Source organism: Phyllostomus hastatus, unplaced genomic scaffold (genome assembly GCF_019186645.2).
Source record: "Phyllostomus hastatus isolate PE091 unplaced genomic scaffold, TTU_PhHast_1.1 phas_scaffold_28, whole genome shotgun sequence".
NCBI classification, from domain to species: Eukaryota; Metazoa; Chordata; class Mammalia; order Chiroptera; family Phyllostomidae; genus Phyllostomus; species Phyllostomus hastatus.
In genome coordinates this window covers 15,612,749-15,631,836 of record NW_025334022.1, presented here as the reverse complement: position 1 = coordinate 15,631,836, position 19,088 = coordinate 15,612,749, and positions in this window count along the sequence as shown.

Sequence of the window (19,088 nt, the reverse complement as noted above, 5' to 3'; positions counted from 1 at the left end):
AAATTTTTTCAATATAATTTTTAAAATTTTATTTTAACCATTGTTCAAATACAGTTTTTTGTTTTAATGTGAATGAAACAACTAAGAGTGGAAAAGGCAAACACATAAAATGTTAGTCCTTACAAAAATATTTGAAATACATGGCAAATGCATATTACTGTTATGTATGAATAAATGGTTTGTTTCATATGAATTTTTTTACAAAGAATAAGCTTTTATTTTAAGAAGTGAGAACACACAGACAAAGCCAAAGGGGGTGGGAGGCAGGGATGGGTGGGGAAGGGAGGCATGTGGGGTGAAAATTGAGATAAATGTACTTGAACAGCAATAAAAAGATAATGGGAAAAATAAAAAAAGGAAAGGATGATAACAGGACTACTTTAAAAGTATATAAAATTGACTATTATGAGATTTCTTCAGGCTATAATAGGATAACTTGAGGTGCACAAATCCTCCTGCTCAAAACAATCAGAAAACTGGATAAAGTAAAAAAAAAAAAGAAACTATTTCAAATTATCAGTCAACTGATAAACAAACAGTATTGAAAAGTAACAGAGAGAAAATAGAGTAGTAACCAAGAAAGATATAGCATTTACTTATTTTTTGTCTGCTGTTCCGGCACAGAGCCAGAACATAAAACTACTGCAAAGATGCAGAGAAGCAACTACAACTTTTGGCAGTTATAGGTCAAGAGATTTAAAAAAAAAAAAGAATGGAGTTTGAGTTTCTTATGAACAGATAGTAAGAACTAAGTGAGAAGGGAGGTGCTTCACAGTGACCCTGACATATTGCAAGTTTACTCTTATCACCAATTGCCACATTCTTTAACTGTGCAAAACATGAGGGTGAGAAACAAAAAGAAAGATGTAAAAGACAGAATGAAAACTTCCAAAGGATTTTGAGGAGACAAAAATTTCAGTTTACCACCCACCAAAGGGGAAATGACCCAATGAAACATCAGCATCTCAATGGGGGAAATTTTTCTACTCAGAGATCCCACTGAGTAGAAGTAGAAGTTGAAATGAACCAGAGTTAGAGGAAGACTTAAAAAACTGAACCACCAAAACTCCAGCAATCTTAGTTTCTGATTTGACCAAGATGGTCTATTATTATTTAATCTTCTTGTCATAGGATAAGGGAAACCATCTCTGAAGGGAAAGAACATTATACAAAGCTTCAGATATGATATATATACTAGACTATATATATTGTCTAGTATTCAAAACTAAAACAAAGAGAGATGATAAAAATAGGATCAAAAGAAAAAAATGGATAATACAAATAGATTCACAAATGAGTAAGCTATTAGAGTTATCAGGTAGAATATGAAATAATTGAATTGCATTTTCAAGGCAATAGATGACAAAAGGAAGAATTTCACCAGAAAACTAAAATGAAAAAATAAAGTAGAAATTGTAAAGTAGAAAAATGAAATAATGAAAAACAAAGTATAACAACAGATTGGGTACAGTAGCAAAGACCATTAGTGAACTAGAAAATAATTTTTAAGAATGTATGGACTAAAACACAGAGAAAGAGAAAAAAAGCATAAGAAATACAGAAGACCTGGCTGGTGTTGCTCAATGGATTGAATGCAGGCCTGTGAATCAAAGAGTCACCAGTTCAATTCCCAGTCAGGACACATGCCTAGGTTGCCAGGTCCCCAGTAGGGGGTGTGTGAGAGGCAACCACACATTGATGTTTCTCTCTCTCTTTTTCTCCTTTCCTTCCCCCATTTCTAAAAATAAATAAATAAAATCTTTAAAAATAAAGAATACAGAAGAGACCACAAGAGAAATATAAAACAACTGAAAATATTTCATGTATGTGTAATTACTGTCCAAGAAATAGAAGAAGAAAGCAAGAGAGAGAGAAAGGAATAAGGACCAATAATTTTTTCAAAATAAATTGAACAAAAAGAAGAAAGCTCACTTTTTTCCACTTCTAATGTTAGAATGAATACATTCTAGGGGTCTTCTGTATAGCATACTGACAATAATTAAGGGTACTGTGTTATATATGTGAGAGTTTCTAAGAGAATAGATTCTAAATGTTATCACACACCAAAATGGTAAATATGTGAAGTAATGGAGGTGTTCCTCTTGTTGTGTGTGTACAATCATATTGTACATCTTTTTTTTTAAGATTTTATTTATTTATTTTTAGAGAGGGGAAGGGAAGGAGAAAGAGAGAGAGAGAAACATCAATGTGTGGTTGCCTCTCATGTGGCCCCCACTGCGGACGTGGCCCGCAACCCAGGCATGTGCCCTGACTGGGAATAGAACCTGTAGTGCTTTGGTTCACAGCTTGTGCTCAATCCATACATTGTACATCTTAAACTTAGATATCTTACTTGTCAATTACATCTTAATAAAGTTAGAACAAACAATGGATTAAATATTGCAGGCCACAGATTTAAAAAAGCCTTCAAACACAAAACAAGATAATTTAACATAAAACTGTACTATGATAGATTTATCATAGTAAGCCTGTTGAAAGTCAATGATAAAAAGAAAAATATTAAAAGCAATCAAAATAAAAAACACATTTCTTCAAGGAGAATTACGACTTCTCAACAGACACAAAGGAACTTGTAAAATAATAGAATTGCATGTAGAAAGTCCTGAAAAATACTGATAACTTATAAATTTATACCAAAAAAAAATCAAGATAGGATAAAGACATTTTCAGACAAAAATAACTAAAATTTTACTAACAAAATAAGATAGTTTTTAAAGAAGGAAAATGATCCCATGAAGAGGGGAAGTGGGGGTGGGTGGGGTGGAGCAAAACTGAGACAACTATAATAGCATAATCAATAAAATATAATTAAAAATAAAAAGATAGAAACAGAAAGAAAGATGGGATGACATAAAGGGTAATATGTGGGTCAATAGAGGTGACTACAGACTAGATATTATTAAAGACAATACATTGCAAAGTTTAATATATATATACATATACAATATTCATGAATATATCATATACTTAATTCTAACTCTAAACCTAATACTAGTTATATGTTGTTTGCTCTCATTATTCACTGATTCTGCATTTGCAAAATTTACCTACACTAAATTTATTTGTATTTCCAAAAACAATACACATGACACTTTCACAATCATTTGTGGTTATGTTACAGAACACAACAAGGGGGGCCTGAGACAATATACTATTATTGAAAGAAGGCCCCGGGTCCATTATGTCCGCCGCCAGAGGAAAGACATCTCTGAATGCCAGAGATTCGTGAAAAGGGAAGGAAATGTTTATTTAATGTTATTCAAACTTAAAGTAGTGACCTGATGTCTTTATCAAAAATCCCAAAGTCCCTCAAAACACCCACAAACAGACACAGTCCTTCCTTCCTTCCCCCTTTGCCCAGTCCAGAGTACCGTATCTCAGGAAAGGAAATAGAACTCCATGGCTCAGGCAGTCCTCTGGTTCTTAGTTAGTCCTCTATCTCGACTGGGAGAACTCCCTGGGCTCCCGGCACCCTCGGCTGAGTCACCGGGATCTCTGCTAAAACCAGGTGGTGGTTCCCCTTCTAAAGCTGTGGGGGTCCCCACTCTGTCCAGGCCTCGTGGTTCTCCCTCTCAGGGCTGCGGGAGTCTCCACTCTGTCAAGGCCGCGTGGTTCTCCTCCTCAGGGCTGCGGGAAGGGGAGAGTCCCCACTCTGCCAAAGCTGTGTGGTTCTCTCTCTCTGGGATGCGGGAGTCTCCACTCTGCTAAAGCTGTGTGGCTCTCTCTCCTAAAGCAGCACGGTTCTCCTTCTCAGGGCTGCGCATGGCTCTCCTTCTCAGGGCAGCATGGTTCTCCCTCCCTAATGGCCGCCAAGTCTGGGTTTTAAATCCCTGCGGCCAATCTTCCTCTGCAGCCTCATTTCCGACTCCTCCCACACTCAGCTTCACATGCCAGAACTGTATCCTTCCAGCTTTACTGGTCTGCCATCATGAGTCTGGGCAGGTGTGGCCCCATGTCCTGGAGCCAATCTTCTCTGAGCTCCCACGCAGGCACTGTAGCTTGGGGGATCTGCCCCCAGTCACATCTTGGTGGGGAAGTTACTTCCATTCCCCTGGCTCAGAGATGATCACAGCTATTTAACATATCTAAGCGACCAGCCAAAGGCTATAGATATGTTAAATGACCACGTCAGAGGGTAGCTGCAAGGCTGTTGCTATGCAAAACAGCTCTCAATGGCCCTGCTCCATTTGTCCCTTCCCCCAACCCACACCCTGGGTGGGGGGAGACATCTTAAAATCTCCTGGACACCTTAAGTTCTGGACCCCATTTCAAATGCCTATTTGGGGTCCCCCCTCTTGGCTGCACCGTGTAACAGTTATACTCATGTGCAAGGCAGTAAAACGTTTGAGTTATCCAAAGTGTACTTTCCAAGCTGAGGTTGAACAAGACAACACAATCTTTTTGTTTTAGCTCTTATACTGAAAGGACACTGAAAGATGAGAGGATGAGGTGAACTACCTACCTACCTCAGAATTTGAGAAATGGCATGGCAGTGAGTTCCCTGGCTTTTATTTTTCTCTCCCATTATTTCAAACTGGACATCACAGGAACTACAAATCAGAATGGCCAACAGACATAGACAAAACAACCCCCCCAAAAAAAAACTGCTTCCTCTGACCAAGGTCTGGGAAAAAGAAAAACTTGTAGAGCCCTAATTAGGACACTCAAACTTGGTGGCAGTGGAGGGCCCAATCTGCATAGCAATGATGCCAGGAAAGGTGGGGAAGGACAAAGAGACTGCAAGAAGTCATGTTTTTTGCCAAGACGGAGGTGTAGGTAGATACAATTTGCCTCCTCACACAGCCAAAAGATGGACAACAACAAATTTAAAAGCAAAAAATAGCCAGAACTGCTAGAAAATCAAACTGTATGGAAGTCCAATCACCAAGGAATTAAAAAAGGAACAATCATCCAGACTGGTAGGAGGAATAAAGATGGGAAGCACTGGCAGAGACAATGTGGCAAGGCCGTGGCTGGAGGACTAGCCAGGCAAGGTAGCAGCTAGCAGACCTGGTGGTCCCACATTTGTCTGAAGTTAAACTGGGAGAAATAATTTGGGAGTGAGACAGACTGTACAACCCAGGGATTCAGCATGGGAAGAGAAAGCCTTAAAACCTCTGGTTCTAAAAACCTATGGGTATTGTAGCAGTGAAAGAAACTCCCAGCCTCACAGAAAAGTTCATTGAAGAGACTCACAAGATCCTAGAACATACATAAACCCACCCATCTGGGAATCAACACCAGAAGGACCCAATTTGCTTGTGGGTAGTGGGGAAAAGTGACTGAAATCCCGAGAAAGCTAAGCAAGCAACATTGTTCCTTCTCTGCCCCCCCCCCTTACATACAATGTGACAACTCAGCGACATGGGTTGTCCTGCTCTGGTGAATACCTAAGGTTCTGCCCCTTACAACATAACAGGAGTGCCAAGGCAAAGAAATATGGTCCAAATTAAAGACCAGATCAAAACTCCAAAAATAAAACTAAGCAATAAAGAGATAGTCAACCTATCAGATGCAGAGTTCAAAACACTGGTAATCAGGATGCTCACAAAAAATGGTTGAGTATGGTCAAAAAATAGAGGAAAGAATGAAAGCTCTGCAAAGTGAAATGAAGAAAATTATACAGGCAATCAAGAGTGAAGGGAAGGAAACCAGGCCTCAAATCAGTGATTTGGAGCAGAAGGAAGAAATAAACATTCAACCAGAACTGAATGAAGAAATAAGAATTTAAAAAATTGAGGAAAGGTATAAGAACATGCAGGACAACTATAAATGTTCTGGCATCCACATCAAAGGGCTGCCAGAAGGAGAAGAGGAAGAGCAAAGAATTGAAAATTTATTTGAAAAAATAATGGAGAACTTCCCCAATCTCACAAAGGATATAGACTTCCAGAAAGTCCAGGAGGCTCAGAGAGTCCCAAAGAAGTTAGACCCAAGGAAGCACACACTGAGGGACATCATAATTACATTACCCAAGATTAAAGAAAAGGAGAGAAACTTAAAAGCAGCAAGAGAAAAAGAAAGAGTTACCTACAAAGGAGTGCCCATAAGACTATCAGCTGATTCCCCAAGAGAAACCTAGTAGACAAGAAGGGGCTGGAAAGAAGTATTCAAAATCATGAAGGGCGAGGACCTACTTCCAAGATTACTCTGTCCAGCAAAGCTATCCAGATAAAGTACTTCAAAGACAAGGCAAATTTAAAGTAGTTCATCACCAAACCCTTATTATATGAAATGTTAAATGGACTTATCTCAGAAAAAGTTGATGATCAAAGCTATGAACAGTAAAATGACAAACTCAGAACTAGCAACAACTGAATCTAAAAACAAAATCAAAGCAAACTAAGCAAACAATGAGAACAGGAACAGAATCATAGAAATAAAGATCACATGGAGAGTTATTAGCAAGGAGGAGGAGAAGAGTATGTGGAAAAGGTACAGGGAATAAGAATCATAATAGGTAGGCACAAAATAGATAGGGGGAGGTACAGGAAATGGAGAGAATGGTACAGGAAATGGAGAAGCCAAAGAACTTATATGTACAACCCATACACATGAACTAATGGGGTGTGGATGCTGGTGGGGTGGTGCAGGGCAGAGGGGGATAAAGCAGAGATAAAATGGGACAACTGTAATAGCAAAATCAGTAAAGTATACTTTTTTTAGATTTTATTTATTTATTTTTTAGAGAGGGTAACAGAAGGAGGAAAAGAGGAAGAGAATCATCAGCATATGGTTGTCTCTCATGGTCCCCCTACTGGAGACCTGGTCCGCAACCCAGGTATGTGTCCTGACTGGGAAACGAACCAGTGACTCTTTGATTTATAGACTAGCACTCATTTCACTGAGCCACAACAGCCAGGGCAATAAAATATACCTTTAAAAAAGAAGTAATATTTTAATGTTTTTATTTTAGGTTGCGAAGTGCCAGTATTAATAGTATAAGCTATGTTATACATAATTACTTAGAGCCACCACTAACCAAGTTAAATAAAATAATATGCTGAAAAATAGTATAAATAAATTAAGGTGGAATTTTAAAAATTATTCAAGTAATTCACAAAAGTAAGAAAAAGGAAACCGGAATGTGAAAGAAAGAAATCAAAGAGTGCATAACAAAATGTCAGAATTCACCCCAAATATATAGATAACTACTTTAAAAGCAAACAGCTTAAATGTAGAATGTAAAAAGATTGGCAGAGTAGCAAGCAAAAAAGAAAAAGGACTCGTGGACACATGCAAAAATGTGGTGATTGTGGGGTTCAAGGGGAGGGAGAATTTGAAGTGGAAGAGTGTGTAAGCAGGATAAACGGTAATGGGAAAATACCAAAACAAAAAACAAAAAATCAACCCAACAACATGAAAACTCTTTATTGTGTACATGAAACTCATTTGAAACATAACAATATAAGTAGTTTGAAAGTAAAATATAAAAACTTATAAAACTTCTGAGACTTAAATCAATGTTTTGATAACATTGATTTAAAAGCAAGAGTAACTGAATATTTATAAAATAGACTTCAAAAGAAAGGAAATTTCTAAGGATAAAGAGTGACAGCATATGGCCCTAGCTTGTGAGGTTCAGTGGATTGAGCACCAGCTTGTGAACCAAAGGGTTGCCCATTCAGTCACCAGTCAGAGCATCTGCCTGGGTTGCCAGCCAGGTCCCCAGCAGGGGATGTGCAAGAAGCAACCACACATTGATGTTTCTTTCCCTCTCTTTCTCCCTCCCTTCCATTCTCTAAAAGTAAATAAATAAAATCTTAAAAAAATGAAATACAATCACACAAAAATACTTCCAGCTATCTTTTTTACAATGGTGCAAAAACAATTTAATGGAGAAAGAAATCTTTCTCAACAATGGTCCTGGAAGAATTTGACATTCATGGGCACAAAAATAAACATTGACCTAAGCTTCATACCTTACAGAAAAATTAATCATTAATTTTAGATCATTAACTTAAATAGATCATTAACTTAAATGTAATAGGCAAAATTATAAAAATTTTAAAAGAAAGAGAAAATATTTGGTATCTAATTGAAGGTGAAGACATCTTAGATAAATTGGATTTTTTATACAATTTTTTGAAAAACCTTGTTAATAGTATGAAATGACAAGTTATAGACTAGAAGAATATATTTGCAAACCATATGTATGACAAAAGATAAATGACTTATCTGGAATGCATGATGTTCTGTCTGTAGTCCACAGTAAAGTATAATAATAATAATAATAATAATAATAATAATAATAATAATAATTCTTCAATTAGAAAATAGGCAAAATGTCTGAAAGATACTTTACCGAAAAAGATATAAAGATGCCACATAGACACATGATATTCAACATCTTTAGCCATTAGGGAAATACATATTAAAACCACAGTGGTATCACTCTACACCTCTCAGAATATCCATAATAAAAATTAGTGATGTTACCAAATACTGGAGAAGATGCAGAGAAATTGGGTTAAACATAGGTGGTGAAAATGTAAAATGATACACTCACTCTGAAAAATAGTTTGAGTTTCTTAAAACATTAAATATGCAACTGTTGTACACTCAACACATGTATTCCTGGGCAGTTACCCTAGAGAAATCAAAACATGTTCTCACATAAACTTATATGAGAATGCTCATAGCAGTTTTATTCATAAGAACCTTCCCCCTAAAAAAAACCACAGAAATGACCAATATGACCTACAATAAACAAATAGTTAAAATGTGGCACAACCATACCATGGATTACTACCTCACAATGAAAAGAAACAATTTATTGACACCTGTAACAACTCGGATAGACCTCAATGATTCCATTTTATAACGTTTTTGAATAAACAATATTATAGAGATGGAAGAAAGAATAGTGGTTTCCAGGAGTTAGGGATTGGGATAGGGGTGTGGAAGTGTGCCTAAAAAGGTGGTAGGGCAAGTAATAGAACAGTTTTATTTATCTCTTTCTAAATGAAAATTCAGTACCCTATTTTTCTCCCTTTAGCAACTAATACACAGAGATTCTCTTGCTTAATATGCCCTTCCATAGCTTCCATATTATAGGTTAAAATAGAATGGTCTCCAATCATAACAAATTAAACTATTTTTGTAGAATCAGTTTAAATTTTAAGAGTAATTTGAGAATTGGTATTTTTTGTCTTTCGCTATTAAATGAATATCACTTTCTAAAGCTGAGATTTTTGAGACTCAGATCATCAATTTTGCCTCTATTTGGTTGAGTATGATGATGATAACTAAAAAAATTGCTTTAGGTTAAACTTCTGAGATTTATAAAACTATCTTCACTTATCATCATATCATCTAGGGGAATCTGTGTGTGTGATTACATTTGCATGGGTGTGAGTTTCTGTGTGTCTTTGTCAACAGCGACATTAAACCACATCAGAATCTTAGACTGCCTAGGGAAAAGAGACTGGCATTAAGAAAAAAAAAACATATTAAGCACCTTATGCTTTATACACAACATGAAATTTTATCCATACAATAACTTTGTTAGTTACATTATTTTCTTTGTTTAGATGAGGATATTGAATTTCAGATATGTTAAGCAACTCGCCCAATAGTGCACTATGTACAGACTGTTATTTTACTAAGTACCCAGTTTCTCTTTTAGGTAATTAATATTCTATCTTTTTAGAGTGATAATATTACTACCTTTATTTTCTTTTTTTTAAAGATTGTATTTATTTATTTTTAGAGAGAGAAGGGAGGGAGATAGAGAGAGAGAGAGAGAAACATCAATGTGCAGTTGCTGGGGGTCATGGCCTGCAACCCAGGCATGTACCCTGACTGGGAATCGAACCTGTGACACTTTGGTTCGCAGCCCACACTCAATCCACTGAGCTATGCCAGCCAGGGCTACTACCTTTATTTTCGACCTCAGAGTTTAAGATATAACATATGTGTGGCAATCAGAGTATTATATAATTCTGATCACAGTGATCTGTTCCAATATAAGTACAAGGTCTAATTTAAATAAATAAAATTTCATTCTGATACTTACACTGGAATGGTTAAGAGTTTCATCCTTTCTTTCTTCTGGAAGTTGAAAACTGTAATGATGTAAATTTAAAGCTGCCAGGGACACCTAACTGAAAATAATGCTAACATAAACAAAAGCAAGGATAATGCATTGAGATTATATGACATCATACTCTGTTTCCCAGAGATTTAGTAATGAGTAAAACTAGTGTTATAGTCATAGACCTTATAATAATAGGAGCAAAAAAAATGTTGTTTTGGTTTTTAAGCTTTTATTCAGTTTCTGTCATTTAAAAATGTAACCCTGACTAATAAGGACTAATACTTAGAAATAATTCTCTTTTCTTTAAACTCTCTCTACAGTTTAAGGCTCACCTAAAATGAAATTTTTCCACCATAGTGTTTCCCTGACCCTCCTTTTCCTTTGAGATGTACTCTTTCCACCCTAGATACAATATATTTACTATATTTTTTGGAATTTTATTTACTTATTTTTAGAGAGGGGAAGGGAGGGAGAAAGAGAGGTAGAGAAACATCAATGTATGGTTACCACTCACATGCCCCGTACTCGGCACCGAGCCTGCAACCCAAGCATGTGCCCTAGACTGGGAATTGAATTGGTGACTCTTTGGGCCCTTTGATCCACAGGCTGGCACTCAGTCTACAGAGCTACACCAGCTAAGGTGTAATGCATTTACTTTAAAGCACTTGTTACATTCTATCCTGTACTACTCTTTAAACTACTAATGCTCTCTTTATTTATTCCTATTAAATAATACATTGTTTTTATTATTTAAAGATTTTACTCATTTATTTTTAGAGAGAAGGGAAGGAGAAAGAGAGGGAAATATCCATTTGTGGTTGCCTCTCGTCCACCTACTACTGGGGACCTGGCCCTCAACCCAGACATGTGCCATGACTGGGAATTGAAACATTGACCCTTTTCTTCCTATCAAATAATACATTTTTAGTGAGAAAGGCTTTTTCTTGTCACTTCTTGCAAGCCTGAAGTAAAAGTAACTTAAAATGTATGTCTTTTGGTAGGTATTTGTTAATATTTTGCTAAATTAACACTATATTTATTTTTTAATGAAAATTGAAAACTTTAAAGTGTTTTGCTTCTGAAAATATACTTTGTAATTTTTTTTTTGAAAAACAGTTTGATGAAGATTATTAACTTACTTGGGGTAGACTAGTACAGATATTCACAACATTGGGCTCTACCTACATAGATATTTTTGTTCCTGCTATAGCTACATTTTAAAATAATCCAGCCAACTAAATGGAATGCCATGGTTTAGAAATTCAATAAATTACATTTTCTTACATGCTTAAAAACATTCTGTGTACTTTTGGCCAAAAAGCGAAAACCTTCAACAGTTTCACAAACATCCATTATGGAAAATCAACTAGTTCAAAAGTCCTTCAAAATTAAAATAGAGCAGAATCCAAGATGGCTGCAGAGTAGCTGGAAGCTTGATCCACTTGGTCCCAGACACAGACCAGCCTTGCAGTTAAATCACAGAGCAATCAACTCAAAAGCCCAGCAAAGAATGAATGAGAGCATGTGTGGGTGAGTACTTACATGGACAAGGGTTCAGGGAGTATGCATGAGTGGGCAAGAGCCAGCCCACCTGCAGGGCACTTGTGAGCAGGTGGCCTGGACTCTCCTAGTGGAGCAACTGCCAATACCACTGGCCAATTCAACATTTTTGGCTGCACAGATTCAGGGTGGCTGTGGATCAGCTCAGGAGCAGTGCGCTCTGGAGTTGGTGAGAGACATCCAGGGAGATGCTGACAGCATCAACTACATGGCAGGAACAGTACTGCCTGAGGCTGAGAATCACTGGCAGGAGCAGGGAGAGCATCTCACCACAGCCCTGCATTATAGTATCATGGTGGGACTCTTCCCAGTGCCATCTGGGAGAGATCCAGAAAGAAAGTTTATTTAAAACTGTCAGAGGCTCTAGCAGGCAGTGGCCAGCCCTGAGAGAGACTTTGTGATCTTTGGGGAGGGAGAGTACATAAAGAACAGAACCCTAGGGCTTGATGATGCAGCATTAAGGGTCACACAGAAACTCTTTTTTTTCCCACATGTTTTATTGTTGTTCAAGTAGTGTCACCATTTTCCCCTACCTACTTTCCCCACCACCCCGACCATCCCCACTTTGCATCAATGATACTATCCACCTTTGTTTTTTCTTTGCAGCTTTTTATCATATTCTGTATTTTGATCATGTTTTTAAAAATTATTTTATTGTTGTTCATTTATAGTTGTCTGCATTTTCTCCCCACCACTCCTCCACACCTCAAACAAACCCACCTCCTTCCCTTGTTTATACCCTCCCCCTTGGTTTCCTCCATGTGTCTTTTATAGTAGTTCCTGAAAACCCTTCTCCCCTCTGCCCACTTCCCCCTCCCCTCTGGCTATTGTTAGATTGTTTATAATTTCAATGTCTCTGCTTATATTTTGTTTTCATTTTTCTTTTGTTGATTATGTTCCAGTTAAAAGTGAGATCATATGGTATTTGTCCCTCACCACCTGGTTTATTTCACTTAGCATAATACTCTCTAGTTCCATCCATGCTGTTGCAAAAGGTATATGCTCCCTTTCTCTCTCTGCTGCATAGAATTCCACTGTGTAAATGTGCCAGTTTTTTGATCTACTCACTTACTGATGGGCACTTAGGTTGTTTCCAGCACTTCATTATTATAAATTGTGCTACTATGAACATTGGAGTGCATAGGTTCTTTTGGATTGGTGTTTCAGGGCTCTTAGGGTATAATCCTAGCAGTGGAATTGCTGGGTCATAAAGCAGTTCCATTTTTAGTTTTCTGAGGAAATTCCATATTGTTTTACACAGTGTCTGCACCAGTCTGCATTACCACCAACAGTGCACCTGCATTACTACCAACAATTCCGTATTGTTTTACACAGTGGCTGCACCAGTCTGCATTACCCTTTTCTGAACACCCTCTCCAACACTTGTTTGTTGATTTGTTTATGATGACCATTCGGATGGGTGTGAGGTGGTATCACATTGTGGTTTTAATTTGTATCTTTCTTTTTTTTAATATTTTATTTATTTATTTTTAGGGAGGGAAGGGAGGGAGTGGGAGAGAGAAAGAGAGAGAGAGAGAGAGATCAATGTGCGGTTGCTGGGGGTTATGGCCTGCAACCCAGGAATGTACCCTGGCTGGGAATCGAACCTGGGACACTTTGGTTCCCAGCCCGCGCTCAATCCACTGAGCTACGCCAGCCAGGGCAATTTGTATCTTTCTGATGGCTAGGGATGCTGACCATCTTTTCCTATTTCTTTGGACCCTCTGTACATCCTCCTTGGTGAAGTGTCTATTCAAGTCTTTCTCCCATTTTTTTGAATTGATTTTTTTTTTGCCTTTCTGGAGTGGAGTCCTGTGAGTTCTATATATATTTTAGAAGTCAAAACCATGTCTGAGGTATCATTGGCAAACATTTCCCCAAATAGTTGGTTCTCTTTTAATTTAAATGCTGTTTTCTTTAGGCATGTAGAAGCTTTATAATTTGAGGAGGTCCCATTTGTTTATTCTTTCATTTATGTCTCTTGCTTTAGGGGGCATATCAGTAAAGATGTTACTGTGTGGAATGTCTGAGATTTTTTCATGCTAATGTTTTCCTCTAGGACTTCTATGGTCTCACAACATATAGTTAAGTCTTTTATCCACCTTGAATTTATTTTTGTGTATAGTGTAAGTTGGTGATCGAGATTCACTTTTTTTACAAGTAGCTGTCCAGATATCCCAAAACCATTTGTTAAAGAGGCCATTTTTACTCCAGTTTATGATTCTTCCCCTGTGGCAAATGTTAATTGATCATAGCGACTTGGGTTTATTCCTGTACTCTCTGTTCTGTTCCATTGGCCTATGTGCATGTCTTTATACCAGTACCAAGCTGCTCTGATTATACTGGCCTTGTAATACAGTTTGATATCAGGTATTGTGATCCCTCTTACTTTGTTATTCATTCTCAAAATTGCTGCAGCTATCCTGGGTTATTTATGGTACCATATAAATTTCTGAAATGTTTCTTATATATATGTGAAATATGTTATTGGTACTTTAATAGGGATTGCATTGAATCTATACATCACTTTGGGTAGTATAGTCATTTTGATTATGTTAATTCTTCAAATCCATGAGCATGGTACATGCTTCCATTTCTTTGTGTCTTCCTCAATTTCTTTCTTCAGTGTTGTATAGTTTTCTGAGTACAGGTCTTTTACCTCCTTGGTTCAATTTATTTCTAAGTCCTTTATTTTTCTTGTTGCTATATCAAATGGAATTTTTTCCTGATTTCTGTTTCTAATTTTTTCATTTTTGGTATACAAAAATGCTTTTGATTTCTGAGTACTGACTTTGTATCTGGCTGTTTTGCTAAATTCATTTATTGGATTGAGTATATTTTTTGTGGAGTATATAGAATTTTCTATGTAAACTATCATGTCATCTGCAAACAATGACAGTTTTACTTCTTCCTTTCCAATTTGTATGCCTTTTATTTTTTGTATGATTGCTGTGGTGAGTACATCCAGTACTATGTTGAATAGGAGTGTTGAAAGCAGGCATCCTTGTCTTGTTCTTGATCTTAGTGGGAAAGGTTTTAGTTTTTGTCCATTGAGTATGATGTTGTCTGTGGGTCTCTCATATATGGTCTTTATCAGGTTGGGGAATGCTCCATCTATTCCCAGTTTGCTGAGTGTTTTTATCATAAATGGGTGCTGTACCTTATTGAATGTGTTTTCCAAATCTATTGTTATGATCATGTGATTTTCATCTTTTGTTTTGTTTATGTAGGGTATTATGTTTATTGATTTGTGAATATTGTGGCATCCTTCTATCCCTGGGATGAATCCTCCTTGGTCATGGTGTATGATCTTTTTAACATATTTCTGGATCCAGATTGCCAATATTTTGTTTAGGAATTTAGCATCTATGTTCATCAGCGATATTGGACTGAAGTTTTCTTTCTTTGTCATGTCTTTATCGGTTTTGGGGATTAGGATGATGCTGGCTTGATAAAAAGACTTTGGGAAACTTCCACCTTCTTGCAATTTTTGGAATAATCTGTGGAGGATGGGGGTTAGCTCTCCCTTAAATTCTTTACAAAACTTTCCTGTGAAACTGTCTGGTCCAGGGCTTTTATGTGTCAGAAGCATTTCAATTCCTGTTTCCATTTTATCAGCTGTTATTTGTCTGTTCAGGCTTTGTGCTTTTTGTTTATTGAGTTTTGGAAGATGATATTTTTCTAGAAATTTGTCCATTTCACCTGAGTTTTCAGATATTTTGGCATATAGTTCTTCATAGTAATTTTTTTACAATCCTTTGTATTTATGTAGTATCAGGTTGTAGGAGACCATTCTGCATGGAATGGGCCAAGTTCCCACTCCAAGATGCACAGGACCCATGCCCACGGATAAGTTCTCCTGTGGAGAATCAGGCCTGCAATGTCTGTAGGCTGCTTTGAGTCTTGCTCTTGCTAAAATACTCCCTCACCTTGAATTGAGGACATTTACTCTAAAATAACTTCCTAAAATCCATGCTAAACCTTTCAAGGATGAGTGTAAGTGGTTGAACTACTTTTGCCTTTTCATTTGCAAACACCCCTCTTCTGTGATGTGATTAGAAGGATTGGCTCCTTTTTTTTTTTTCTGTAAAAGGTAACCACCTAAAGTGAACCTGTGCATAGTAAATGAGGACAATCATGTAATGTGTCGAGAAACCCAATAAAGGCCGGTCATGGCAAGGACCAAGGCTTTGGCTCCTCTTGAGAGAAAAGCCATGCTGTCCCTTTTCCTCCACCAGACTCAGTAGTCCCTGTGAATGTCTCATTTCATTCATACTGATGTGGACACTGCGGGCCAGGGTCTGCATCACCAGGTGTATTCTCCCCTCTTTCATTTCTGATTGTGTTTATTTGGATGCTCTCTCTCTCTTTTTTTATGAGCTTAAAGGCTTGTGCATATTGTTTATCTTTTCAAAGAACCAGCTCCTAGATTCATTGATCCTTAGAATTGTGCTTTTAGTTTCTGTGTCATTTAATTCTGCTATGATGTTGATTATTTCCTTCCTTCTGCTTGCTCTGGGCTGTCTTTGTTGTTGTTCCTCAAGTTCTTGTAGGCCCAGAGTTAGGTTGTTTATTTGAAATGTTTCTATCTTTCTTAGGTAGTCCTGTATCGCTATAACTTCCCTCTGAGCACTGCCTCCTCTGTGTCCCATAAGTTTTGGATCGTTGTGAGTTCATTTTCATTTATTTCCAGAAACATTTTATTTTTTCCCTAATCTTATTCTTGACCCATTCATTGTTTAATAGCATGCTATTCAATCTCCATGAGTTTGAGTGTTTTTTTTTTTCCCTTGAGGTTGGTTTGTAGTTTCAGTCCCCTGTGATCAGATAAAATTCTTGATATGATTTCAATTTTCTTGAATTTGTCAAGGTTTGTTTTGTGTCCTATCATGTGGTCTATCTTTGAAAATGTTCAATTTGCATTTGAAAAGAATGTGTATTTAGCTTCTTTGGGATGAAGGTCTCTGTCTATATATATCAGTTAAGTCCATTTCATCTAGGGCATTTTTCAATGCCACGATATCTTTGTTGATATTTTGGGGGAAGATCTGTCCATTTTTGACATTGGGGTGTTAAAATTCCCTACTATAATTGTGTTGATATTAATATCTTTCTTGAAGTACTCCAATATTTCATTTATGTATTTGGGTGCTGCTAGGTTGGGTGCATAAATATTTACAATGTTTATATCTTCTTGATCGATTCTTCCCATGAGTATTATGAAGTAACTTTCTGGGTCTCTTTTTATGGCTCATTTTTTTAAGTCTATTTTGTTCAATATGAGTATTGGTACCCCATCTTTTCTATCCTGTCCACTTGCTTGGAATATTTGTTTCCAGCCTTTCACTTTCAGTCTGTATAGGTCTTTTGGTCTGAGGTAGGGCTCTTGTAGGCAGCATATGTGTGGGTCATATTTTCTTATCCATTCCACTACTCTCTGTCTTTTGATTGGGGCATTTAATCCATTCATGTTTAAGGTTATTATTGTTAGGTACTTACTCATTACCATTTTTTCGTACCTATGTTCCTTTTTCTTTCACTTTTTTCTTCTTGTTCTTAAAGCAAACCTTTTAGCATTTCTTGCTGAGCTGATTTGCAGGAGGTATATTCTTTGAGGCTTCTTTTGTCCAGGAAGCTCCTTGTTTGGCCTTCCATTTCAGTTGAGAGCTTTGCTAGATAAAGTAGTCTTGGTTTTAGGCCTCTGGTTCTCATTACTTGGAATGCTTCGTGCCATCCTCTTCTGGGCTTGGAGTGTTTCCACTGAGAATTCATCTACTAGTCTTGTCAGGGCTCCCTTGTATGTTACTTCCTGTTTTTCCTTGCTGCCTTTAAGATTCTCTCTTTATCTTGGATTTTTGCCCTTTTATTTATGATTTGTCTAGAAGTGGGCCTCTTTGGGTACCTCTTGATTGGAAATCTCTGTGTTTCCTGGATTTGTGTGACTTTTTATCTCATAAAATTAGGGAAGTTTTCCATCATTGCTTTTTAAAATAGTTTTTCTATCACTTGTTCTTCTTCTCCTTCTGGTATCCCTGTAATATGGATATTATTATGTTACATTTTGTCCTGAATTTCCTTTAACCCCTCTTTATTCTTTCTGAGCCTCTTTTCCTATTCTTCCTCTTTCTGTTTTTTTTCTACCTTGTCCTCCAACTCACTGATAAGATCCTCTGCTTAATTGAGCCTGCTTTTGATTCCTTCCACTGTGTTCTTCAGTTCAGAAATTGTATTCTTCATTTTCACTTGGCCCTTGCTGATAGTTTCTATTTCCTTTTTCATGTTGATATAGTTTGTAAAGAGTTCATTGTAGTTTCCCTGTAGTTTTTGGTAATTCCTTGTGAGCTCATTGAGCTTCTTGACAACCATTGCTTTGAATTCCATATCTGATAGTTGACTAGCCTCTATTTCATTTAGTGTTCTTTCTGAGGCTTCCTCCTTTACTTTCACTTGGGGATTGCTTCTTTGTCTTCCCATTGTTTGTGGGATTCTTCCTGTTAGCCTCTGCTTCTTAAATTGATGTCTTCCAAATCCCTGGCTTTCTGGTGTGAACTTTTATGGTAAAAGATTTGTGATACTCAGTGGTGCAGTCTCTTTGATCTCCTGAGATTGCTGGTCTTGTGCTGATGTTTATGTTGGCTCTGTGTATGTCTTTGTATTTTTATTGTTTTGGGTCTTTCTTTGGTGGGTCCTTCCTCCAGCTGGATTACTGAGTGTCACTCTGTCCAGCACCTCTTGTATTCTGTTTTTCAGGTGTGGGCAAATTGTGTTGAAGCTGGTTCTTGATTGTGTACAAGATTTTCAGGATTCTCTCTTACTCTTGTTCACTTGTTTGTTCTTCATAATTTCTACACCATTTTGTTGTATTTCCAGATAGGTCCTTGGTTGAGTTAGTGTAGCTTCCAATCCTCCTTCATCTTCTTCTGTTGTTATCTGTTGGTGATTCCTTTGTTGGTGGGTTTCCTTTTATAGCTGGTATCCTGGTGTTCACAGCTTCCACCTACTCTTTTTTATGATAAGTTGGAAGGAGAATGCAAAATGACTCAAGACAGCAGGAGTCTATTCTATGATATTTAAAGTACCAACCTGTAAAGAAGAGATAGGAGATTCTTTGTATATATATAATGTTAACCATGATGTTTCACCCAACTAACCACTTTTGAGAAAAGGTAGAAAGAAGGTAAGACTGTTGTTGCGGGGGGCAGGGGGGGAAGATTGTGAGTTGGGTCTAGAAAGCAGTGAGCTTGTGGGAGGTCAAATTATGAGGTAAAGTGAGAGTGAAGGATAGAAAATAGGTGTAGTGTGTGAGAGAATAGAATTAAACACAACAGTAATAAAATTCAGGTAACAGTGAAGTGGGCTAAGATATGGGAGGGGCGCTGTGTAGTATATACAATTTTTTGGAAAGCAATTGTTTTGCAATAATAATGGAGCAACAATCATATGACAGTATCTATGTGATCTGGATAAC